We start from the raw sequence: 26,842 nt of genomic DNA, 5'->3' as shown, positions 1-26,842 counted from the left end.
GTCTCCAGCACTGTGAAACAATACAGTTCAGTTGTTTTAGGCCACTCCGTTTGTGTTACCTTGTTATAGCAGCCCTTGCAAACTGATACAGTGAGGATTCAATTATGTACTGGGCAGAAAGTCCACGGCTGAATGTCTGACACACGACGGATGCTCCAACATGCTTGTGGAAGACGTGCATGTTCTTTTCAAAGGCTAGTATCCATTAGTGAACCCCGGGGATGTGGTACACCAGGATAATTTGTGTATGTCCTCATCTGTAATTGTCACAATCACGCTATGGAACACGGGGCATTATCGGTCCTACTCACATTATAGATGAGGAAACTGGAGCCCGAAAAAGCGAAATAACTTGTGTGAGGTGACACAGCTGGGCACTGACGTGTTTACAGTAAGCCACGGGGTACCCTGGATGTAGTAATGACATTAAAGGAATCAGGTAGTCAGAGCTGCTTACCAGCATTTTCCATTTGAATATGTAACATAAGGGACCCCTACGTGCTATTCCACAGTGTAGTCTACCCACCTGCAGGGGCAGACTTCATATGCTTCCAGAAGTAATGTTCATTTGAATTCCAGGTCACTGGAATCCAGTGGCGATGCAGATGTGTGCTCTGATCCTCTCTCATTGTTGACACTTTTAGGGTTGCCTGGAGCTGCCGAAGGATGTCATCGTCTTCCAGGGAAGTCTACACTTGATGACTAAGAAGGAGCAGTAGGTTGGCAGAGATAGTATCCCTCCTGTGGGGTGGGTGGGCATCTCCTGTCCAATCCTACTTCTCCCTGCCCTCTGTCCTTCCTTAGGCACTGATCCCTAATAATCTGCTGTATACCAAACTCCACCTCTCTGTCTGCTTCCAGAGAATTCAGGTTTTGCATCTGCCTTCAGCCACATGAAGTGATAGTGGCCCCGATATGAACCTGATAAAACACCCAGAGAGAAAAAGACCCTGACTTCCAGGTCCTTGTAACCTGGGCCCAAGGCCAGGAGATGCACTGAGGTGTGGAGAGAAAGTTGAAGAGTCTGAAAAATCCTCCACCCCAATCTGAGGACAGATGTGAGGTCCCATTGATTTAAAAAGTAGAGAATGATCTGCATGAACTAACGCTGAAGTGTAGGAGTTTACCTTGCCAGCAGGATTGGAGAGTGTCCCTTTGCTATCTGTAGAATCAAATCTGCAAGACCAGATAAATTTATTTTTTAAAGGGATGCGCAATAAGGACATTGAAACTTGATATTTCAAATCATACAAATCGATTCCAAAAAACACACATGAATGGCTATGACAAAACCTATTCAAATGGCACTCTTCCAAGCATGGAGAAAAAAAGATACTGAAAATCTTAGGACATGCGCAAAAGATTCCTTGGTTGACAGTAATTGTTTCCTACACACATATACGCATTTCCACTTAAGGTCAAGGTCAAAAGAAGCTAGGTAACAAAGGAGGAAGAAAGGCACTACGTGATTCCATGAAAATTTTTGAGCTGATTAAAAATTAGAGAAAAGAATCCATTCCAAACACAGTCCCCCGTATCTCCTGCATTAAGGGAGCCTGCTACTTTAGAGGCCTAAGCCCTGCCTTTCGGGTTGTCTGATTACCCCCTCTCTTATAAGGGGCCATTAGTGTCTGGTAATAGCAACCAATCCATTGTTCAGACTTAATTTCCTTAAAGCAAAATCTCCTTCCGTATGCAACTCCACCCCTTGTTTGCCTCATGGACTGACACAAATAATAGCGATAGACTGAAAGACACAGCACGGGAAGGAAGGCGTGGTCGCTTCCCACCAACCCACAAAGGCACCATTCCATGCAGGATCCCGCCAAGAAGCAACACCACCTCCTTGTCTGCAGCCTTGCTGGGCACCAGAAAAATGAAATAATGATCATCTTATTATTGTGATGCAGTAATGCAATCACAGGTGATGATTACAAAGCGTGTAGCATCTGGGAGTCAAGGGGAGTGTGATCTCTCAGCCTTCTGTTCATGAGTCTGAAAACAAAAACTCGCAGTCCCACACAGCAGCAAAGGTGGGTCTAGGATTGCCAAATGAGGGTTATTTCCACTATGTCACATCACCACCTACATGTCATTCTGCAATATGACTTAGGGAGAAAACAAACTCTTCAGCCTGATTTGTTTCAAGAATGTCTTCTCACCTTTGCTGCTGTAAACCCTGTGACATTTGTGGACATTTTTAAGGTAATTCTAACAAATTAGGACCCACCAATGTATCCCCCAGAATAATGATTAGAAGGGGAAATCCACTTGGAAATGTTGGTGGATAGAGGCCTCTGGTTTAAAAGGTGGGCTCCCTTTAAGGAGAAAACAATAAGGAAATAAGATATGGGGGGGGGCAACTCCACAACAATAGTGAAACTATGACTGGCAGGGAAACTTGTACCAGAACACAGAAGGAGATGCCACTAATTACAGATACAGTCCATCCACCCCTCCAGACCTCTGATTCTCTTCTGCCTCCAAGCTCAGAAACCCAGGACTGAGTGCACCAAAGGATAGCTCAGCTACCACGCAGTGGGATTTGTAGATAGTTAGAATCCTTTCAGAGCCTTACTTTTTTTTTTTTTAGACAGAGTCTCACTTTGTCACGCCCGGGTAGAGTGTCATGGCGTCATAGCTCACAGCAACTTCAAACTCTTGGGCTCAAGTGATCCTCTTGCCTCAGCCTCCCAAGTAGCTGGGACTACAGGTGCCCACCACAAGTCTGGCTATTATTTTAGAGATGAAGTCTCACTCTTGCTCAGGCTGGTCTCAAACCTGTGATCTCAAGTGATCCACCCACCTCAGCCTTCCAGAGGGCAGGATTATTGGAGTGAGCCACTGCGCCCAGCATAAAGAGCCTTACTTTATACTTTTATCTCAAGGAGCAAACTGACTTAGTGGCTGGGAGAGAGGGATGGTGGGGGTTGCGACAATGGGGGGGATGGGGCATGAGCTCCAAGCACTGGAGGTAAGACTTCAGTAGGAGAAGATGCCTTGAGGAGCAGGAAGGTGGCAGACACCCAGAATGACACAACACTGCCACTCCAAATACTGGGAATTCTTGAGGAAGCAAGAAAGTTTGAAAAGAAAGCTTTGATTTAAAATAATTCACTAAAAACTTTGAGAGAGTTTAAGACATGTTCTGACAACTCTTAAACTATATGAATGGATTAAAAAAGCATGTAAGTATTTGGCCAGAAAAGAAAAAAAAAGGAGGTTACCTGTAACACAACTAAAAAATAAAGCATCTTCAGGTATCCCTTTTATAATGCTGAAAACTATGGGAAAATGCACCTACAATTTTGGCTAAATTTAACCTGAAAAGAGAAATTATTAGGAAACACATACCAAACAGTCAAGAGATGATTTGGAAAAAAATAGGCCTTTGGCATAAAAAAGGACTGGTGATGAGCATTAAAATGTATTGAAGATGGTCTATACGAATGTTATAAAAATGCTGACAACATTTTGGCGATTGTAAATTGAGCTGCAATAAACAGTCTAGTACAAGTGTCCTTATGATAAAAGGATTTCTTTCCTTCTGGGTAGATGCCCAGTAATGGGATTGCAGGATCAAATGGGAGGTCTAGCTTGAGCGCTTTGAGGATTCTCCATACTTCCTTCCATAAAGGTTGAACTAGTTTGCAGTCCCACCAGCAGTGTAAAAGTGTTCCCTTCTCTCCACATCCATGCCTGCAGTTTTGAGATTTTGTGATGTGGGCCATTCTCACTGGGGTTAGATGATATCTCAGGAATGGATTAACAAGCTGTGGTATATGTATACCATGGAATACTATTCAGCCATTAAAAAAAAATGGAGACTTTACATCCTTCGTATTAACCTGGATGGACGTGGAAGACATTATTCTTAGTAAAGCATCACAAGAATGGAGAAGCATGAATCCTATGTACTCAATTTTGATATGAGGACAATTAATGACAATTAAGGTTATGGGGGGGGGAGGAAAAGCAGAAAGAGGAAAGGAGGGAGGGGGGTAGGGCCTTGGTGTGTGTCACACTTTATGGGGGCAAGACATGATTGCAAGAGGGACTTTACCTAACAATTGCAATCAGTGTAACCTGGGTTATTGTACCCTCAATGAATCCCCAACAATAAAAAAAAAAAAAATGCTGACAAAAACAAAATATAAATGGAAAACACCTCTCAGAATAATATGTAAATAAAAATGATTTAATAATCAGAATCTTAAAACCCAGTTTATATTTCTGAAATGTCAGAAATGGGGAGGTGGAGTAAAAATGATTTAAACCTCTTGCTTGACATAGGAATTTTTTTTAATTTTTATAATTTTTTAAAAATGTTTAATTTTTTTCTATTCTTGATTTGATCAGCACAAAAATTTAAATGATCTTATAAATTTAAAGAGCCACTAACAATTGACTCAATCTCAAAGAGTAGAAAGGTTAAAAATATGTATATGAAGAAAAAGAACTGAAAACATTAGAAAAATATGGAATTTTTTTAAATGCAGAAGTACTGTGGCAAAAATAAATAAAAACATTAAAAGTTGGATCACATTGAATTTTTGAAATCAAACATATTTTGCTTTCTAGAAATAGGTCAAAAATAAAATGACTGTGAAAAGTTTTTTTAAATGAGCAAAAATTTATTAGACAAATTTAAAAAGCAGATTAAAAAATTAAAAAGTATGGCAATATTTATCTCCAACAAAGCTTAATTTCAGATAGATTATTAAACAGGATGAAGACAAATTTTATATCAATAAAGATACAATCCAAAATTAATGTATAACAATAACAAATACTGAATAGCATAGCATCCAGTACATGATGCAAAAACTATTTCAGATGAATAATATTTAAAGAATAGACGCCATTATATATGAATACATATTCCTAAATAACTCTTGATTAGAAAATTAAAACAAACCAATAAGCAAATGTTTTTAAATGTATAAAATTTTAAAATTATACAATCAAAACTTTTGAGCTAGGATTAAATAGTTCTCATAAGAAAGTTCACATTTAAATTCTATTAATATTAAAAAGAATAAAATTGAATGAATTTAGCTTTTAATTCAACAACCAAAAAAAACCTAAGGAAGAAAAAAAGATTCCTAAAAAAATAAGTGTTATTAAACAAACGTTAGAATCATTGATAAGTCCTAACGCTCATTCTTTGGAAAACACATACATACACACACACACACACATTTCTAGTACTCAAATTAAGAAAATAAAATCAGCAAATAAAATATGCCTACATAAATGAAGAAGAAAAAATAATCACAAATAAAAAGGTTAAAAGATTAAAAAGCATATTCTGTATAGCTCTATGCTAATGAAATCTTCACAAAATGTCAATTTTTTTTTAAGAATTTTCATTATCAGGACAATAGCAAGAATGAGTTATTTGGATAAGCCAAAACCTATGGAAAAACTTTCAAAAGTTATCCAACATGTACCTCCAAGAAGCTACAGACCATAACAGGTTTTTAGATAAGCTTTTTAAAATAAGGAATCGATTATTTATACAATATACAAATCACTTTGGGGCCTAGAAAATACAGAAAACCAGGCAGCCCGATTTACATAATTGGTCCGATGCAGAAATCAAAACCAGAGAAGAGAGAAAAGAAAAGGGGGGGGAAATCCCATCATAGACCAATGTCATGACAACAGACACAAAGATTCCATATAAAATACCACAAAGCAAATCATATTATTAGAAGAAAGATCCAGCGTAATCAGATTTACACAAGGAATTTGCAGACCATTTAAAAGTAGGTGCTGTATTAATAAATGTTACATGTCAGGGTTAATAAAACAGCATAACATTCTTCAACTATTGTCAAAAGAGTTTCTCAAGTCAGCTGTTTACCTACTATCTAGATATTAAAGAGTAAAATAAGTTTTCAGATAATTCTTTAAGGAAAAAAAAGTCAAAGTCTATATTATCCAGGTATCTGATATTAAAATATTCATTCATTCAAATAAAGTGTCCTCCGAGAAAAGAGAAATAATATACCTAATCATTTACTCCTTATTATGAGCAATAGAAACTCCACCCAAGAAAGCCGATCCCTCCAGAGCTCCGACCTTACTGTCATTTGTCACAGGCCATTGCCCCTCTGTGAGGCCATCGATTCCCTCTTATCCATCTCAGTGTCTGGACTCGGCTCAAGCCCCACTTCATCCCCTGTGGGCAGCTCCTGCCAACACCCTCTACTCTTTCTTCCTTCGTGGCTCCAGAGCAAAGCTCTCTCAGAACACTCCATCCTGTCCTGATAATTACTCTCCTCTGTTTCCCCTGAGACCAAAATCCTGAGGCCTGGTTTGTGTCATATAATTTCATTATCCAACCCAAAGCACTCAATTAACGTTCATTCTTTGTTTAATTAATCGATGTACCAAAACTTGCAAGTGCATGTCTGTATTGATTGCTATGCAGCAAAACAATTCTAAATTAATAATTGGGTCATATTTTCTTCAATAAAATCAGTCCAAATCACTAATGCAGGCGTGCGAGTACATACCCACCTAGCAAGTTTTAAGGGATTTCCTGATTCCAGCCCTGGCACTTGAGCTCTTAAGACTCACCACATGAATTTGGGGAACAAAAGCTGAAAAGCATTCCACTGTCACTTTTTTTTCCTGGTTCCATTTCATCTATGTAGACAGTGAGTTTCCCATTTCAGTTATCCACTGGTAAGAGGTAATCTTCAAATGAAACTTTAACCCAAAGAATTTACCTTACTCATCTAATGCCTGAATGTCTCCTTCAGCAAAACTCGAGAAAATTTCCCTCTCTTTTAAGAGGCAACTTTCTATTTTTTTTCACATTTCCCACATCAACTTATACTAACCAAGACCACACTAACGTGCCCACCTTCCACACATTAACTGGTTCACCAATATTCGTGGGAATAAAAGTATTTCTAAGAACTAAGAATGCTAAATACTGAACATATTATTTTAAGAGAGGGGATGTCCTTCTGCTTCATTATATGAAATTATAACTGCAAGAAACTGACATAAATATTTGATGAAATGGCAGTGGATAATTGTTCGATTTTTGTGTTCCTCAATGCATTTTTGGGCTTAGGGTTCTAAGGAGTTGGCTGCTCTGTTTTCTAATTGGGTTTGGAAGTGGATTTATTTAAAAGAATGAGGCCAGTCTTAAAAAGTTCAGTTAAACAGAAAGGAGAAGATTAAACCTAGGAAGACGCTAGTGGGTTGTCTAAAGAAAGAGAGCAGCAGACAGACAAGATTAGTGTTAGTGGCAAGACCACATCTGCATGACGGGAAAGAAAGACGGGGCTGGCCTGGATCCAGGAACCTGAGCTATGAAGTCAGCAAATCCAAATTATTCAGTACAAATCCCCATTTTCAAAAGATGGGCCAGGTTCATAAATACATCCACAAGCCTGTCTGTAAAACTCATAGACACCTGCCTAAATATTTTAGATGTGAAAGTGAAGCATCTTCTGAGTGACAAAGCAATTTTTACCCATCCTTTTATATCACAAAGCAATTATTGCTCACTTGCCACTTTAATTTGTACTGACAACCTAATGTCAGATACCACCAAAGAAAACAAATGAAAAATAGAAAGAATATTTAGTCTCTTATATGATATATGTTTATGCCAAAAAAAGATTAGTTAAAAATCCATCTTCCTCCACCTGAATCCAGAGTCTGTTTCAGGGAACTGTCAGTAAAATCGTTACTAATGAAGTACCAGACTATGGGAAACAATGGTTAGGAAGGAAATGTAAAAGATAAATGCAATTGCAGATGTCACGAGTTTTTCATTACTGAAGGAAGATGCTGGGAAACTTCACCTTTTTGGAACAGCCTGTGATAATTACAAGTAACAAAGTGTCAGATCTTATTCAATCCCCTATTCCCATCCAACTGTCAGCCTCTTCCTGTACTCAAACTCCTACTATGATCTCAACCTTTCCTATAATTGGAAAGGAAACTATTATGCTCCACTTATGCTCACCAACCGACCAAAACACCAACCTACTTTTTAGCTACCATCATCTGAGATATTAATAAACCATCCATCTTTGAATTACTCATTACTTATTCTAAATGATGTGTACAGGTGTAAACCATCATAACCCACCCAGCTCCCCAAGACATCCCAATATCCTACCAAGGGCCCACAAAAAGGCAACTCTGCTGTGAAAGGGACATGGCTTGGTCTAAAGACATATGCTCAACTGCACCTTTGGCCACTGGGCTCTGGCTTGGACATTGGGGAACAGTGACCATCACAGGGACAGGGAAAAGACAAGGATCAGGGTGGGGGCCGGAATGTGGTGCTTCGCAAAGTGGGTTTAAACAATTCATCTCTGCACATAGACATTCCCTCCACACCCTTTGTCTAGTAACTTGATCTTTTTAACTGGGGAAAGAGATCCTTGGCTCTTCCTCCAAGGGGTTGGACGATATCTCAGTACAAAGAAAAGAACAAGAATCCATTGTCCCCCAGACTTCTCCTAGAACATTTTAATCTCAATTTCTTTATATTGCCCAGGTCAACTTGCAAAACAACAACAAACTTGCAGTGTCTCACTCAGCTCACCCTGCACTTTTCTTTCTCCTGAAGTTCAGGCCGTGGCCCACATTGCCCTTCCCCACCCTGTTTGGAAAGACAAATAAATGAATGACCAGGAGTTGGTGGCCTCTATGGCCACCATTTCAACAAAATATTATTTTTAAGAAAAAGCTCTCAACAAAGATATAAAAGCCTTCGTGGTGAGGGATTATACACCTATGAATCAGCTCAAAAGCTCCTACTTCCAATTTCTCTTTTTTTACATGGCACCAATGCCAAGAACCAGACTCACAGCAGCTGTGGGTACTCAGTTAGACCCCGACAGGTGGACCAACCCCTTGGCTGGAGGTCACCTCCTAATCCACATAAATAATATTCCCGTTGTATCAAGTGCATTTTTATTTAGAAGTATATGATTCTTGTTTCATTGACAAGCACTTAGGATTCTTTTGCTTTGAGCAAAACTCTTGACACTGAAAAGTCAGCTCACTGTGCAGAGAGGAGGGAACCCTGCCAAGGCCTGAGACTGAAACCTAGACCTAGGCCTGAGTGCTGTGTAGGAGGGAGGAACACAGCCATGGCCCTGACTCTGAACCCCTCCAGGAATCCAACCTGCATCGTGCCAATGGGCTACGAGCCCATGAAGACGGGATGCAAGACTCAGGGAGACAGCGTCCTAGCAGAGCCAGGGTTAGGCAGGGCCCCAATTCCTGTGGGAAATCACTGTGCAAACTAGGGGCAACAGAAGAGGTCCCTTCAATGGACTGCTCGCCAGGATCTCAGGAGGGTAGGGTAAAAATCAGACTGAAGCTTACAGATGGGGGAGGAGGGACACCTGGAGTTCACCAGAGTTAAAATGGAAGAGAAGTCAGTCCAGCCCCACGCACTGGTGGAAATGGCTGTGCAGTGCCTTGGTTAGGACAGGCAGGAGGGCTGAGCCTGCAGGGGGTGCGTGCTGGCAGCAGCTGGACAGACTGAGACTCAATCACGTGTGACAGAGAGGACAAAAACTGGGTCCATCTGAGTCAGTGAGGGAGCTCTGCAGCCTCCCTAGAAGCAGCACTTTAATTACCGGAGTTGCCAATGGACCGAGTGGCATAATAAATGACACATTTGCTGGTGAAACGAATGCCTCCAGGAGCACATATGCGCTCTCCAGCCTGCCAATGTTTAATGAGTGTGTGCAAGAAGTGGCGCCTGAGGATGAGTAGGTAGGAAGTGCGAACCCCCCCACCACGGGTTTGTCTTTGGTGGGGTCAAGCCCCTGACCCACCCCCCATCTCCTACCCTCCCCACTGCCACTAGAACGCAACTTTGACCCCTCTTATAAGGGAATCTTGGCTTAGGAGTCCCAGTCTACACTGACAACAACCTCTCCAAGTGTTTTGGTTTATTTGTTTACTTACTTTTTTAAACCAAGTTTTATCTCCACAACTTTTTCTTTTTCGAGATTCACTCTACATATAGTTTTTTTCTAAGTGGATTTTATAATGCATTTAATACGGACCTGCAGCAGGTTTCAGGATCTTATATTTGTTATAACCTTGCACTTTGAAAACTATAGAATTTGTAAGGATCGTGGGTTTTTTCCTTTAACATCTGGTGCCATGATCACGTAGCTGATATGATAACCAAGAATCCTACTTTCTCCATGTTCTTGCGAATGGTAGAGACAGCCATCCTCACATTTACTTCTACTCATCTTTAGACCCCACATGCTCAGTGAGTGAGAATGGAGTGGAGGACGTGCTTGCGGAGATTAATTTTATGTGTCAACTTCTTAACTGGCCACGGGGTGCCCAGAGTGAACATTATTTCCCATATGTCTATGAAGGTGCCTCTGAGTGAGAGATCAGCATTGAACCTGTGGACTCAGAGAGGCAACTGTCCTCCAACCTGGGGAACCTCATTCAGTCCTCCAAGGGCCTGGATAAAACAAAGTGCAGAGGAAGGGGGATGTGCCCCTTTTCGCTTCCCACCTGCCTACTCAAGCAGTGACAACTCATGTCAACTTCTACCACCCTTTGACTGAGAGTCCTGCCACCAGCATCCCTGGCTATCAGGCCTTTGAACTTGTACTAAATTACACCACTGGCTTCCTGGGTCTCCTCATCCTCTGTGATGGAGTGAGCCAGTGCCTCACAAGAGATCTCCTTTTAAGACTTTACATCTGTTATACTAACCTGGATGTAGATGAAACACATTCTCTTTATTCTCTTTCCATCACAGGAATGGAAAAGCAAGCATCCAAGGTACTCAATACTAGCATGAAGCCAGTAGACCATCTAAGACACACCCACTCCAGAGAAAAACTCAATTCAAGTTGGGGGAGGGGGAGGAGATGGGGAGAGGAGAAGGGGGAGGGGGTTGGTGTCCTTCCATATATAAATATGAACTCACCAAAAACTAGAGATAAATTCCCTCTGATTGGAGCACTTCCACAGCTATAAAATTAATATTTGAAATAACTACAATCAAATAGTAAAAACCACAAAACTTCACATTGATAGCATGGCAGGTGACAATGTGACTTTAAATGTGACTGCGAAGGCACCTGTGGTCTGCATCTGCCTGTGGCATTACCATGGGTGGGTGAGCCGTGAAGGACACTTCACACCTTCTCTTTGCTCCTACAAGTTCTCATGAGTGGCTAGGCTTCTCCCAACACTTCTCTGTACTCAAACAGTGGTGCGTCTTCACCTGTACAGCCTCAGGTGGCCGTGGAGAGAAATCTCATTCATATCCTAGGTCCACCTCTGTTCTCTTTTGTGACAATGTGATGTGACAATGAATATTGTCACAGGGCTCTCCAGGGCTTCCTCACCACAGCATGGCCACCGAGAGCTTATCCTTGTCTAATTATTGAATCAGGTTCACAATGAAGCATCTCCCATGGTCTCTAACTTCAGCCCCTTTTCTTCTCAGAAAAAGGGTGCTGAAATGTCTCCTCAGATCAAAGTTGAAATGATAGTCCCAGACTATGCTAGTTTCTAAGAATCCTTATGGAGTTTATGCTCTAAAATAAGCACCCAAGGGAAAAAAATATTAAATTACCCTTAAAATTTTCTTAAGTTGCTAACAAGCATGAGATACATGGTTTTATCTCTACAGCCTTGTAGGGTAATGCTTATGCCCACTCAAGTTTGAGGCCCACTAAACCAGACTGCAATAGACTGAACGGATGTGCCCTCTCAAAATTCATAGATTGAAATCCTACCCCCAAGATAGGGGGTATTCGGAGGTGGGACATTTGGAAGGTAATTAGGTCACCTCATGAATGGGATTAGTGCCCTCTTCAAAGAGATCTTAGGAGTTCTCTCACCCCCTCTGCCATGTAAGGGCTCAGCAAGAAGACCATCTTCCATGAACAAGAAGGGGCCCCTGACAAACACCAAATCTGCTGGTACCTTGACTTTGGACCTCCCAGCCTCTAGAACCGTGACATACATTTCTATTGTTTATAAGTCACCCAGTCTACGGTACTTGTCATAGCAGCCCAGACTGACTACGCCACAGACAAAGAACAAAAGAGAAGTCTGTCCACGGAAGTCTGGAACAGCTCAGACAAACCATCCCTCATGTCACACCACCACAGTGCCTGGGTTGACTGGGAGGCCAACACAGAATTCTGGAGTGCTATTGCTTACCAGAAAAATTCACTCCATTCTTTTCTAATATTGATCTTCTAAACTTAAAACATTTTCTGATCCTATGTTGGACCTCATCCAACATAATGGTTTCCTATTCTCTCTGACATTGGCTCTGACATCGGAAGATGTTTTTGTTGTTGTTGTTGTTTCCTTTGTTCTCCTGCGCTGCTGTCAGAGCCTGTCTGACACATTCCTCATGTAGTGGGCACTCTAGACAACAGGTAGCACAGGCTGTACCCTTCCTGTTTCTTAGCAGGCCGTGTTTTGATTTGAACAGGTGATCGTGTATTGTATTCATTCAGCTGGGCTTGTAGAAAACTGGCCTGCCCCAAATAAATAAGGGCTGGAGAGTGTGCAGATGACAGAAAAACTGAATTGTAAATTAACATATGTTAGTAGATGCAGTCATGCTGTGAGGTCTAAACAAAATCATGTTGTCTCATCCTAGGACAAGTACACCTAGTAAGCTGTTAAGTTAAAATGCATGCAATTTGTCAATTCGGGGTTGCACTGAGGGTTGTCTTTCCTTGTTCAGTCTCATAATTCATGCCAAAAGACATTTCCCTAAAATCTTCTTTGCAAATAAGGTTAAATTTGTTGATATATTCAATTCCCTTTGTATTTACTGAAGAAAAAGAAGAATCTTGTTAAAAATCAAGAATAGTATACTGTGCCCAAAGCATCAGATCTTCCTTAGGCTGAGAATTGGGAGAAACGTATGTTGCACATGAAGGTGACACATGCAAGGAAGCAAAAAGAATGTTGGTTACTAAGATAGAGAGGCTGAAAGGTGAGGGTAAATATCAGGATACATCTGCTACCCTTCATCAAACCAAACCAAACCAACCATCAGAATATTTGGTCTGCATAATTTTCCCAACATGGTGTGTGGAAGCTAAAGCAGCTTCATCTTGGAAGCTAATGTACCACGTTGATTCTAGTTAACTTCTGTTCTGGGAATGCCTCTAGATTTCTGCTTTATCTGTTGGTCCTGTAAATCCTGTCCTTCAGTTAAAAGAACCTTGACCATAAACTCTGCCCTCCGGCAGGTGCACACAACATTCTTGCCTTTCTCTTAAGGGGTCCAACTGTCCTACATGCTCCTTCCCTGTGGTCTATAAGCCCTGGGTCTGGGTTGGGGAGGAAGATATGGTGCAAGGATCTGACCATCACACGCCATCTGGGACATGGCTTCTATTTCTAAGTCCCTACTAAATGTTTCTTTCTGAGAAACTGGATATGTCAGCCTCCTTCATCAGCCTCTCAGCTATCTCTGGCTGTGGCGGTAGGTTTGCCTTGACCTGCTCACCACAGAACAAGGTGTATTTGGATCCTCTAAAAGCAATACAGCCTCTGTGAATAGTCATTTATAAGACCCAAAATAATAGAAAGATGGAGACTTTACCTCTTTCATGTTTACATGGATGGAGCTGGAAGATAGTCTTCTTAGTAAAGTATCCCAAGAATAGAAGAAAAAGTATCCAATGTACTCAGCCCTACTATGAAACTAATTTATGGCTTTCACATGAAAGCTGTAACTCAGTTATAACCTAAGAATAGGAGGAAGGGGGAAGGGGGGGAGGGGGGCAGGAGGGAGGGGGATTGGTGGGATTACACCTGCGGTGCATCTTACAAGGGCATATGTGAAACTTAGTAAATGTAGAATGTAAATGTCTTAACACAACAACTAAGAAAATGCCAGGAAGGTTATTTTAACCAGTGTGATGAAAATGTGTCAAACGGTCTATGAAACTAATGTATGGTGCCCCATGATCACATTAATGTACACAGCTATGATTTAATAAAAAAAAAAAAGACCCAAAATAATTAAAACAATAAAACATAAAAAATAATCAAAATAAATCTTAAGACAAAATAAGTAAATAAAAATAATCACAATGATGGATTCTGTCGAATTTTCCCTGGTTCTCCCCCCACCCACCTCTACCCTCCTACCCCCAAGGCAACTCTGTCTCATACTATTGCCTTCTTTCCTTCTCCAGCCACTTGACTCTGATCATCCTGCTCCCCCACTTACTCCCTTTGTCCTGCTGAGAAACCGATGTCACCTCTGATGCGTCCCCTCTTCCTGACCCTCATATCTAAGCAATCACCAAGCCCTGCTATTTTACTCTGGGCCAGTGCCCAGACTGTCCCCTCTTCACTGTGCTGCCACCTGACCGCCCAGGCCGTCAGCATCTTCCACCTGAACTCCTGAAGCGAGCTGCCCCTACCCTCACTCCCTGCCTTGCTGCTCTCCACCCAGCAGCTGCAATAAGCCTCTGAAAATGCAAACCAACCATGTCCTCTACTTGACCCTGCCGCTGTTTCCCCTGAGTCCTGCTGAGCCCCTCCCACCTGCCAGGCAGGTTTGTCATGACCTAGCCCCTGCCACCCTCAGCAGCCACAGTAAGGGATGCTCTCCACTCCCTCTTTTGGATCTGCTAAGGGCCCATGATCTATGGCCTCTCATGACCTTTATCTCAAATCCTCCGTCCTCAGTGCGGAGGGAGGGCTATTCCTCCCCATCCATCTGGCCAACCCCAACACCCCTAATGTCTTTCCTCCTCAGAAGCCTGGACCCCCAAACATCTCCAGATCATTCCCTTTGTTACATCTTCTCCCAGTACTGTAGGCAGAAGAATGGTCCCCAGGGATGCCCACACCTAATCCCTATACCTGTGAGTATGTCGCTTTACGAGACAGGAAGGGTGTGATTTAGAATCTTGAGGTGAGGAGCAGAGCCTGGACTATCCGGGGGGCTCGATGTAATCAAACGAGTCCTTCAAAGCAGAGAACTTTTCTCACCTGCCGTCAGATGCAAGCCAGAAGGCGGGTCAGAGAAAAGTGACCCTGCTGGCTTTGCAGACAGAAGGGGACCGTGAGCCAAGAAATACAAGTGGCCTCTAGAAGGTGGAAAGGCAAGGACGTGGATCTCCCCACAGAGGCCCAGGGTGAGACAGGAAGGGCCACAGCCTGGGCTTAGCCTGGCGAGATCATGTCAGATTTCTGACTTACAGAACTATACGATCATCAATCGGTGTTGTCTTAAGACCCTAAGTTTGTGGTGATTTGTTACACAGCTATGAGAAAGGAACACATGTGGTATTTGTCATCACTGTAACATTGATAATTATTTGTATTGGGGTAGCAAAAACACCAGCCCAGCATACTGGAACAAGCTCCGGCTCCCCAGCCAGGGCTTTGGCCAAGTTAACCTAATGAACTCACCGAGCCCTGATTCCCTGACGGATCAGAGGGGGAAAATCATGCTCACCTGCAGGGCTCACACAGAGAATGCAGTGAAGTCATCTGCAGAAAGCCTGTAGCATGGGGGCTGACACAGAGTGTGCCTTGGACACAGACAAGCCATCACAAATATTATCGTGGTTATTTGTATCACTATTTGTTTCTCCTAGGAGCTTATAAGTTCTGTGAAAACACCATGACTTTATTGCTCATTTCTATATTTCCAGACACAAGCACAGAGCTTGACAGAGGAGCTATTGAAGGAAGAAATAAATGAGCATGTCTGTTTGTGGGCTGCATATGGCACCTGGCGTGATAAAGAGGCTCAACACTGTGCACTGAGCAGCTGCCCCCTGTGCTGGGCGTTACGCCAAGTGCTCACGAACAGAAAAGGGGGGGAAGTGCCCCCTATTTTCTTCGAGCTTTCAGTAGCCCAGGGTTCCCAACAGGTGCACACAGGGTGACAGCCCTAGACAGTATGGACCATGTATCATGAGGATGACAAGGCCCAGAAACACTTTAGAGTAGTGATTTTCAGCCATTGTGTTGGATCTTAAGTGTGCCATAAAAATGTTTAAAGATCATTAATTTTTCTCAAGAGAAGTTCAAAGCACAGTGTATATTCTTTTTTTCACTTTTTTTTTTTGATCAACATAATTTAAATGTGCCATGGAAGTTTAACTATAGGTTTAAGTGTGCCATGAGATATAAAAGATTTTTTAAAAAAACTGCTTTAGAGGTATGAAGAGGAAATGATATTACTTATCTTGGGTGATCAGAGAAAGTTTCCTGGCAGTGGTGAGATGCGAGTGTGTCTTTGAGTCTAGGCAAGTTTCTATTGAACAGGAGCAAAGAAAGAAGAATGTTTTTGGTGTTGGTAGATGGCATTGGCAAAGGGACTAAGACAGGCAGGTTGCAGGTGCACATGGGGTTCACTTTGAGAACAGGTGCTGAGGAGCTGAGGATGTGGGCCTGCGAGAGCAAGTTTGGGCCCATTTTGAGATGGCTTTGCATGCCCAGATAAGGCCTATGAGTTGCCTCTTAAACAGAAAGGAGGATCAGTGAAGATATCTGATTCAGGTCAGAACAAAATGAAACCGTCTGCAACAGCAGTCCCCAACATTTTGGCAACCAGGGACCAGTTTCATGAAAGACAGTTTTTCACAGATGGCAGGGGAGGGGACTCGATTCTCATAAGGAGCAGGCAACCTAGGTCCTTCCATTGCACAATTTACAGTATGATTCCACCCCTCTGAAAATCCAATACCACCACTGATGTGACAGGAGGTGGAGCTCAGGCAGTGATGAGAGTAACGGGGAGCAGCTACAAATACAGATGAAGTTTCACCAGACACTCATCTCCTGCCTGCAGCCCAGTTCCTAACAGGCTAAGGCCGGTACCAGTCCACAGCCAGGGGCTGGGAAACCCAGATCTACAGGATAATGGCAGGATCAGGCTGGACAAACTAGCTGCCCTGCTGGACATACCATGCACTGATTCTAGTCCTACTTTTCAAAATCTGGGGGTAGGAGGGAACAAAATGATAAGACTTCAGAGAGATGCTAATCCTCCCTTTCAAAACTTCTTTAGAATTTGTTATTTCCAGGGCATGACTGAAATTTGCCCTTGGTGGTATGGGTGCCTCACTCTGCCTGCTGTCCAGGTACGCTCACTAACCTCCTCTTTGCTCAGGATGTGGAAGACAGGGCCGCTCCTTAGTTGTGGGTTCTATGGTGGATTTATTAATACCCTTCCCAGAGGTGTCAGCATTTCAGCCTCATGCTCTCCGGCAGTGTTGAGTATGGAATGAGGGAAGGAAGTCAGACCCTCAGTAGTCCTTGCCAAGAACCCCAACGTCTTAGTATGTGGGTAATAGCCCTCCACATCTAGATGAAATACTAGGCTCACTAAAAGAGCAAGTTTGGTCCCTTCAGGGGCTGACCCAGACGAGGGTGCAAAGGTCAGCCTTCCCCCAGGAACCCATCTCTCCAGCCAACACCTTGCCTTGGGCTGCCAAAATCTATTATAAAATATTTACTTGAGAAGGATATCAAACTGGAATTCATTTCTATTACTAATAACACTCAAATATTTTCCAAGTAGTTTCTGCAATCTGTTATCTGCACATTTCAAAGTTTTACATGATTCCAAAGTCTTCTGAAAGGTACAGTGATTGACACAGCTTTGTTAAGTTTACTTTTACCCATCATGTCACATTTTTGCCTAATTTCCAATCTTTTGTGGTATCTTGATTGGTAAGTCACCTGATTTTATCTTTTATTGAAGGCCTTTGAATTTAGCACAATGTTGAAATGATTCATCAATCAGAATAAAAGACTTCAAAGGGATCCACGTTAAACTTCAGGACTCTGAAGAGCTTACTGGACAGTCGACTTCTTGTATGTCAATTTCAGGACAATGAGCCTCATGGAGAGTTTTGCTACAAAGCCCTAATGAGTATTAGTCACATCTGAAAACTTAACTTGCTGTCCACATGCGCACATTCATATATACAGTGTCATTGTGCGTTTCATCCAACATTCGTTTACTCTGTAGCAAGATATGTTCTAGGCTATTCATTTCCACTGACCCATTCCCTGAGCATCAGAGGTCACCACAGAAGAAGAGCTAGGTGAATTCCCTAGGGTGGGAGCCATGCCTGAGAAACTGTGCGAGATTTGATTCCAGCTTTGTCTACCTGGGCTCCGGTTTGAAACATACATTTGAAACTGAAATCCACCAAACAATTGTTTTTAAATCAACAATTTAGAATTTCCCAATCTTATGTATATGAGTTCACAAGTTTTCGAAGTCACTAAGTGACCATATGCAATTTTTAAAGAGACAAATGTGTGTATTTATAGTGTGAAAGATTTTAGAAATAATTATAGTGAAGCTGTAAAAGGACCACACAACCAAACATAAAGGACTCTTTTTTCAAAATGTACATTTAAAATACAGGCTCTTCCATCGCTTAGGATGGAGGGAGTGAGTGGCTACTAAGGGCTGTTCTGAACAGCACGAACTGCCAGAAAATGCAACCCTGTGGCGTCCAGGAAAAAGACAGACGCCTGAGTCCCCGTAACGCCGGTGGACCATGGCAGACAGCAAAGCACCAGTGTGTGTCACCTGGAGACCACGAGAGGAAAGGCACCCTGCTCTCGAGGGGCAATCCAGAGGACTTGGAGGGCTAGTTTCATGTAAATGAGCTCTTCGAGGGCAAATAGGATCTCAATGCCAGGGAAGAAGGCCTCTGCCAAGAAGGGCATGGATAGAATGGAGGGGTGAGACTGACGGCGGGAACTGGGTGTCAGGGTGTTACTATTGAAACCACAAGGGGTTTCAGCCTAGGTCCAGTGACTCGCCACACAGATAGCCAGTAATTGAGACAACAAAGATTGCCAACACAGAAAGGAAATTTTAATGTGAAAGATGTCTTGTTGGGAGAGCTGGAAAAGCAGCCTTGGATTGTCTCTCCGACTAAAGGAGCCTGGGGCTTTTTTTAAAGAGGAGAAATTAACAAGGGTCTAGGACTGAGGGGTGGTGAGTCTGGGCATCAGGACATCTGCCCAGGGACTTCCAGAATCTCCACTCTTTTGCCTTCAGAAATACCACTGTTTCTGGGAAGGTCAATGGTTTAGTTAAAAGTTGCGGAGTTCGGGTCACCAAGCCCTACTTTTCAAAGAATCTAAAACCTGAGAGACAGAGGATTATTAAAAAAAAAAAAACAAAACAGCACATGGGGTCACTGAAACATCGGAATTTGCTCACAGAGCTGGTTACAGAGGCTGAGGCATGATAACAACTGTCGCTAAAACGGTAGACTGGGGTCACATTGTTAGGGCTTCAAATGCCATGCTGGGGAATGAGGACATTTCTCAGTAGGTACTTTAGAAAGATGACTCTGATGGTGAACAGAAGGGCAGCTGAAAACTGGAGAAAGAGGAAGAAAGATTATCCGTAAGGTACCTTGGCTGGCAGAAAATCAGGTGGGCTTAAACCCAGAAGGTGATGGTACAGACAGGAAAAAAAAAAATTAGGCAAAACTGAGTAGTGTTCCAACATTAGGTAACTGAGGCCATAAACAGGAAGGAGAGATGATGATTCCAAATTCTCCAACCAGGAGAGGTAGAGAGAGGGGTATAATCAAGGAAGTTAAAAAGACAGAAGAGAAAAACAGATTTTATTTTTTTTATTTTTTTTATTAAATCATAACTGTATACATTGATATGATCATGGGGCATCATACACTCGCTTCATAGACCATTTGACACATTTTTATCACAATGGTAGATTTTAAAGACAATGTTTCCTTTAAACTAAAAGGCAGTGCCTCGTATGAGTCTTAAAGCCTTAAAATTCCCTGGTTATCAAGAAAAAAGGGGGAATGGGGAGGCACAGCCAGAGAGGGGAGAGCTGGGGCTGTCAGAGCAGAGACGCAGGCATGGAGCAGCCACACAGCGGGAATGACAAGTGGGGACATGAGAACCAGTCAGGAGGCAGGATCGATGCCAATGCACCACTGCTGAGATGTGAGGGGGGAGGGAGACGGGACCAAGAGAGTTTCTCAGGCTTTAAGCTTAAGTGCCCACTGGGAGTTTGAGCCCACATTTGAAATGGAGACTAGATAACCAGAACCCAGGGCGTCTCCCAGAGGAAAGATGATTGACACCGAGCTTAAGACACTTGGGACACACCCCCAGGGACGATTTTTACCTAGAGGTGCTAGAGGCGCAGCCCCAAACCCAGGGGAAGGAAGAGCCAGTACAGAGATGAAAATTGTTAAGGGCCTTCATACCTCGGTGGCAAATAAAACCAGGCATGTGGGTGGCATCACTGTGAGAGAGCAAAGGAGAGAAACAGCCCAGAGCATCTCTCTACAGACAAAACACCCCAAGACTGAATACCATTTAGATCAAAAAAAAGAAATGACCTTACAACAGTGTCATAAAGAAGAGTCAAGAAGATCAAAAGACTAAATAGGACAACAGCGAAGGGGACAAGGACAACGAACCGATTTTTTCATGAAATGTACTGTTTCATTCACAGTTTTAATCACAAAAATTTAGCCTTTTATTAAAGTCATGAATTCCCATTCATCAGTGGAAATATCCTTTAATTGTCACTAGGTCAGCAGGAATGGGGGATTCAGCCTTCAGCTTTCAGCACCCATGTTCCAGGTTAGTCCATGTTTCCCTTTCCATCAGAGTATGAACGTCGGAGTGAATATTCTGACAGGGTGCAGCAGCTTGAGTGGCAATACCAACTGTAGAACAGACTAGAAACGTCCACGCAACGTTCCGTCTGAAGACAAGCGAAGTCTTGGTCCTGGAATCCTACCAATAAACACTGACGTGGAATCCTACCAATAAACACTGACGATTCAGCTGTCCCTTACCAACCAAATCCTTACCTCTGTAAAACTAAAACCCTCTTTTTAAAAAACAGAGCTGATGAAACAGCACCAGGCTAACTTCTCATGGCTGGGATTTATGGTGAATTTTGCACTATGGGTCCCACCTGAGCAGCCCGCAGAGTGTGTGCTCTTTTTGAAACGTGCATAAATGTAGAAAATGCACGGCCTCCCCTTCAAGGGTGCTCTCTGAGGAGCCGACACCAGCTTCACGGAAGCCTGAGAAATGCAGCGACTCCATCGGCCCAATAAGCAAGGCGGCTCAACATGCTCTGCCAGGAATTCCACTTCCCGGGGCCCCACAAAATAAAGATAAATGTCTAGAAACTTCTGGTCTTCAATTATTAAGTGAAGCAACTTACGTAACCAAAGTCAAATACCCTCATGGGCTTACTGATAACACGAAAGGCAGGCCCTGTAGTCCAGACCAGTCATGCTGATGGGCAGAGCAGGACAGAGGAAGAAGGCGGACAGGGCGGGCCCAGACGGACCCTTGGTGACAGGGGCGTGCGGCCCATTCTCGGCCTCCGCCCGAGTCTTCTTCTCCACCCTCTGGCTGCACACCCCCCACCCCCAGGGAGGTTGTGTCCTTCTTTCATGTCTTGTGTCAGGTTTCGGGCTGACACATTGTAATTGATTCCACCGCTGGTTAGACGGGTGTTAAGTGGGAGGGATGAAGTTTCACTGAAAACAAATAGCACTTCATGGGTCTGACCTTTCCTCTCGGAGCTTTTGTTGTGGTCGGCCCTGGGTATGCAGTTCAAACCTGTGAGAGCCAGTTGTGTCTATGTCTGCACTCCCCCCCGAATCACCTTCACCAGCTCCCAATGAGCGATGACAGCCAGATCGTCTCACTGACACTTCTGGCTCGATGACAGCCCAGCGTCAGGTGGGGGCTCCAATTCACACCCGAGAATTAGTGTCCAGGGGACAGAGATAGCCGAGTGTCGGCTGAGCCTTTGGGACTGCATGCCTTCATGGAAAAGATACACATTCAGGAAATAAGGAGGATAAATCCTAGAACGAAGGCGCAGCTGGTGTGAGTGTGACTTCCAGTTTGTGGCACTATTTCAGCATTCCAGTGCACCCACCCAGGGAGCCATCAGCACTGATCCTTGACCCATGTGACGTTCAAGTTACCCCCTGTGAAAGCTTTGGGTTGTGGTCCTGGGTGTCCTCTATAGCTCCCAAGTCCTCTTCCGGGACTAAAGGATCCATTTCCCCAGGCTGGTAGGAATACCAGTCCACCACTCTCAATTGCCCCTCTACTGTAGATGCTAAGCGGACTCACCTTGCCCAAGATCACACCTTTCCTGTGACAGCTGACATGCGATGAGCAATGGACAGGTCATTGACAGGGGAGGAGCATGATAGTCTGTCATCCAGCCCAGCTCAGCACGACTCTACAGCACATGTTGGATTCCTATGGGATGACAGCCACACTGTCCACTTCTTCTCTGTTTTCCCCACCCACCTCCTTCCTCCTTGATAGCAGGAATGCCCCTCACACACATCCAGAAGACCAATCCTCCCTTAGAGCCTGGCTCCTGGGAACCAGGCTAGGATTTCAGAGCTGGATCACCCGCTGCCCAGCCAACAAGGAGTGCCCCAACATGTAGCCCCCATTCCAAGTAGCAGTGGAATTTTTATTAATAAAACTTTCACTGGAGTGCTGTATATCAGGAGCAGGAAATGTAGGAGCCTGCTAAGCACCAGCTGTTTCAGAATTACATATGGGAAAGAGTGGTGATAAAGTCAGTGCACTCACCTGGCTGATGCTGAGAGCAAGTGACGTTTAGGAGTGACAAGGAAAGGCTGAGGACATGAATCAAATACCATGTGAAAGCCAGAGGCCTTCTGGCCAGCACATGAAGGGACTCTGTCACTTGTATTCAAAAGGCAGAAAAGCTAAAGATGAGCCCCAGGACTTAGAATTCTAACCCCCATCCAGGCTAATCTGCTATAGCTAAAACCAGAGCTCCTACTGGGAAGGGAAGAGACACTGAGTTTGGGGAGTGTCAGGCCATCCATCCAGGATGTTGCATTCAACCTTGAACTCCTGGAACCCCTGACCTTTGAGGCTCTGGAATAGGCTCACTCTGCCCTGGAGAGAGCTTCTCCCCGCCCCCCACCAGCTGGAAGACACTATTCAAAGACCTCTGGCTGCAGGACCTGCCCCTCCTCCCCTACACCAATGTCAAGGGCATAGACACTGAAGGAGCTGCAGTCCCCAGACAACAAGCTGGCAGGAGCCAAGAAGTGGACCAAGGTGGGTAGAACATACAGTCAGAGAAGGGAGAGCTTATTAACACCAGAACATTCTCCTGCAGTGCAGGACTTAACACCTGCATCAGTCTGCCAGGGCTGCTGTAACAAAGTACCACAGATGGCATCATTTCAACAGCAGATGTTTATTTTCCACTTATTTGTTTTCTCACTGATAGTCCTAGAATCTGTAAGTCTGAGATCAAGGTGTATTAACCAGGGTTCTCCAGAGAAATAGAAGATAGATAGATAAGATACATACATGGATACATAGAGAGATGGAGAGAGGTAAATTTAGATAGATATGTAGATTTGTAATGGATAGATGAAGAGATTCATAATGAGATTAGCTCACAGGAGTGTGGAGGCTAGGAAGTCCTACAGTCTGCTGTCTGCAAGTTGTAGAAACAGGAAAGCCATTGGTGTAATTCAGTCCAAATCCAAAGGCCTAGTACCCAGGAAAGCCACTGGTATATGTAGGTCCTGGAGTTTGAAGGACTGAGGGAGGAGAAGATGATTATCCCACTCAAGAAGAGAGACAGAAAGAGAAAGAGAATTCCCTTCTTCCACTTTCTTCTTCCTCTAAGGCCCTCAGTGGACTGGATGCTGCCCACCCCCAATGGTGAGAATGGATCTTCTTTACTCAGTCTCCTGACTCAAGTAATAATGTCTTCCAGAAACACCCTCATAGGTGCACCCAGAAGCAATGTTTTATCAACTATCTGGGCATCCCTTAGCCTAGTCAAGTTGCACATTGGATTAGGGCTCACCCATACAACCTCATTTAATCTTAATTACCTGTTTAAAGACCCTAACTCCAAATATACTCATATTTTGAGGTAGTGGAGGTTACAGCTTCAACATATGACTTGGACAGTGGGAAACACAACACCCCAACAAGCATTACAGAATGTGGTATTAGCATGATGCTAAGATGATTCATAGACGCTCAGGGCAAGCAGTGACCACTAAGTGAAGTAGAAATGCCAGAACTATCATGGCAGACACTGGAGAGGAGTCTCAGGGAGTGGGCAGCTACAGTGGACATACCATTTAAGGCCAGAAAGCACACCAGAAGCCATGCCATGGCAAGATCCAGCAAGTAGTTCCCCACTTACAAAGTAGTAAGAAGTATGCTGGTAAGAAACTAGGATCACTGAAAATCTCAGAATTGCTGAAAATCTCAGTGGTTGCCATTCTCCACAGGGCTGATGCTAGGAGACGCATAATGATGGGGTTGAGAGGATCTCAAAATGTTGGAGAGAAGGCAACTATACTCAGCTGTCAGAAACCAGAAAGACAATAGCCCTGAGGGTCAAGGTCAGAGTGGCCCCCATCTGGGCATAGTTAAGAGATGGTTGTTAGAGAACAGCATCTCTTAGAGGCCAGAAAAAGCAGCAAGCAAAGTGTTATCTAATCTATACCACCAGAAGAATCCATGTGGGATGACCAGGAAGCTTAAGGCCACTGCCCCAGTAGCAAATCAGGGTCCTCAGCCTTGCTTCCAGACCTGCATGAATTTTCAGATCGAGGATGAGTGACACTGATAGTTGGAGACCTGAAGAGTCCTCACAGTCTGCCTGTTATGTGACATTATTTCCCAGGTAATAAGTAGCATCTACAGCTAGGTCTAGCTAATAGTAGGTCTAGCAAGTGAATGAACCCATCCCATGGTCATTTCTCCAATCCCTAAATGTATAATGGAAGTAGACAACGATCATGGAATCTGCGTGGGTGTTTGCAGCTATCCACCTACACAGATTGCTTGGCATGTGGGATGAGAGCTATAGTGAGGAATGCCAGGGGCAGGCTTCTAAACCTGCCTCCACCCCAACCAAAATCAAAACCACTATCACATCGTAGGGCAAGGGGAGGTTAGATTTGAAAGCTTAGAATAACCCTCAAAGACCTAAGAGATGCAGGAGTGTGGTCCCTATGGTATCACCATGTAACTGATTTAGTCCCTGTAGAAACCAGACAGGTCTCAAAGGATGAGAGACTCCTGCAAACCTAAGCAGGAGTAGCAGTCACAGCTGGCAGTGAAGTTTCCTTGCCAGATGTTGTAGCTTCACGAACGCACACTCTCAGGTAGACCGCATGCAGGCTTTGATCTCAGGACTGTTTTCTTTTCATCTTCTCTCAAAAAGGAGGATGAGAAACAGTTCGCATTTGCTTAAAACCCTGTATTGACTGCCACTGTTGACCCAGGGCTGTGTTTCCTCTGTCATAATATAGTCTAGGGAGACCTGGCCCAGCTGGGCCTCTGCAGAATCAGAGTGATGACATCATGTGAACCAGACCTAATAAGTAATAAGTGGCAATTATGCAGGGGCCCTTTGTAAGTCAGACTCACACAATAAAGAAAAGGGGGTGAGAACCCCCTGTAAGAGCAGGGGCCTGCCGCATCAGTACAATGATCCAGGGCATGCTAGGACATCTTGTCCAAAGCAAGATTTTATATCTCACCCCTCCTAAAACAAAGAATATAACTTGGTACCCAGTAGGCTTCTTTGGGTTGTAGAGACACTAGTTCCACAGTTAGGAGTATTGCTCATACTCATACAGCAAGAGACACAAAAAGGTTTTGAATCCTTTTGAATCCACAACAGTTTTCAATGGAAGCCCAAACAGGAAAGGCTCTTCAAGGGATCCACTCTGCAGGCCAAGTGGCCTTAATAACTTGGCCAAATGACCTAGCAGCCCCTCTAGTAGTGAAGGTATTGGTGATAGAAAAAGACATGGTGTGGAGTTCTTGGCAATCCATGTATGGAAAATCACAATTCAGACACTCAGAGTTCTAGACCGACACTATGCCAACCATAGCAAAAAAAAATTTAAATTCAGGAAGGACAGCCCGAGCACACTATTGAGCCCTGGAAGAAATGGAGCACCTGACCATGGAACACCAAGTTCATTTGGGATGGGCCAGATTCTGCCACCTCCACTGCATCAGGGCCTCACCTTAGCTCACACCTGTGACCACATGAGAGACCCCTTATGGCAGGAGACAGAAAGAAAAAGCTCAAGCTTAAATTACCCATGGAACAACTAAGCATGAAGGCACAATCAAAAATAGCCAGGGCCTGCAGTACAGCCTCATTCAGGGGTAGCCGTGAGAAACGGTGGTGAGAGGAAACCCTTCCAAGGGACAGAGATTTGGATGGTGCACACTCTATGTTGAAAGGGAATTGGAAATCAACAGCATGCAAATATTGTCTTCACACACTTTGATTAGACTCGTGTAGACACCCACATCCATGAGTAGTCTATGTTCCCAAATTTTGCTGAGCTTTAGCATCACCTGAAAAGATTTTTGAAGAATACAGATCCTCAAGTCTTACACCCAAATTTCTAAAAGAGGTGCTCTGGCTATGTGGTCTAGAAATCTATATCTTAAATAACACCCTTAGATTCTATCACCGTTAGTCCTTGAACTAGTACATAGGAAACATTTGTCTAAGTCAGGGGTATCCAGCCTTTTCTCTGCTTCCCATTGGAAGATTAAGAGTAGTTGTGGGCCACCATCAAAAGCATAAACACTAAAGGGGTCTGATGCTGTAATGCTTAGACTGGACTCTAACTCAAACACTAAAGAAAGATGATTAGCAAAAACAAAAGGTCCATGCGTACTTTTCATGATATCTAACACCACAGATAAGCAAAAAAAGTTCTCACAAATCTTCATGTGGCTTGTGGGACACAAGTTA

At 43.6% G+C, this 26,842-nt stretch overlaps 1 long non-coding RNA gene across 2 annotated transcripts in view; it reads right to left on the bottom strand.

Moving 5' to 3' along the window:
* The window catches only part of LOC128567941 (uncharacterized), an 81,223-nt gene that overhangs the window by 3,575 nt on the left and 50,806 nt on the right, over positions 1-26,842 (bottom strand). The window contains exons 4-6 of one of the 2 annotated variants that reach the window (XR_008374959.1): positions 1,128-1,176; positions 527-702; positions 312-408 (exon numbers count right to left, since the gene is read on the bottom strand). This is a non-coding gene — a long non-coding RNA (uncharacterized LOC128567941). The remainder of the gene's footprint in view (positions 1-311; positions 409-526; positions 703-1,127; positions 1,177-26,842) is intronic. The other variant, XR_008374960.1, reaches the window with a different exon arrangement.

This window comes from Nycticebus coucang, chromosome 16 (genome assembly GCF_027406575.1).
Source record: "Nycticebus coucang isolate mNycCou1 chromosome 16, mNycCou1.pri, whole genome shotgun sequence".
Lineage (NCBI taxonomy): Eukaryota > Metazoa > Chordata > Mammalia > Primates > Lorisidae > Nycticebus > Nycticebus coucang.
This window is presented reverse-complemented; position numbering and strand designations above follow the sequence as displayed.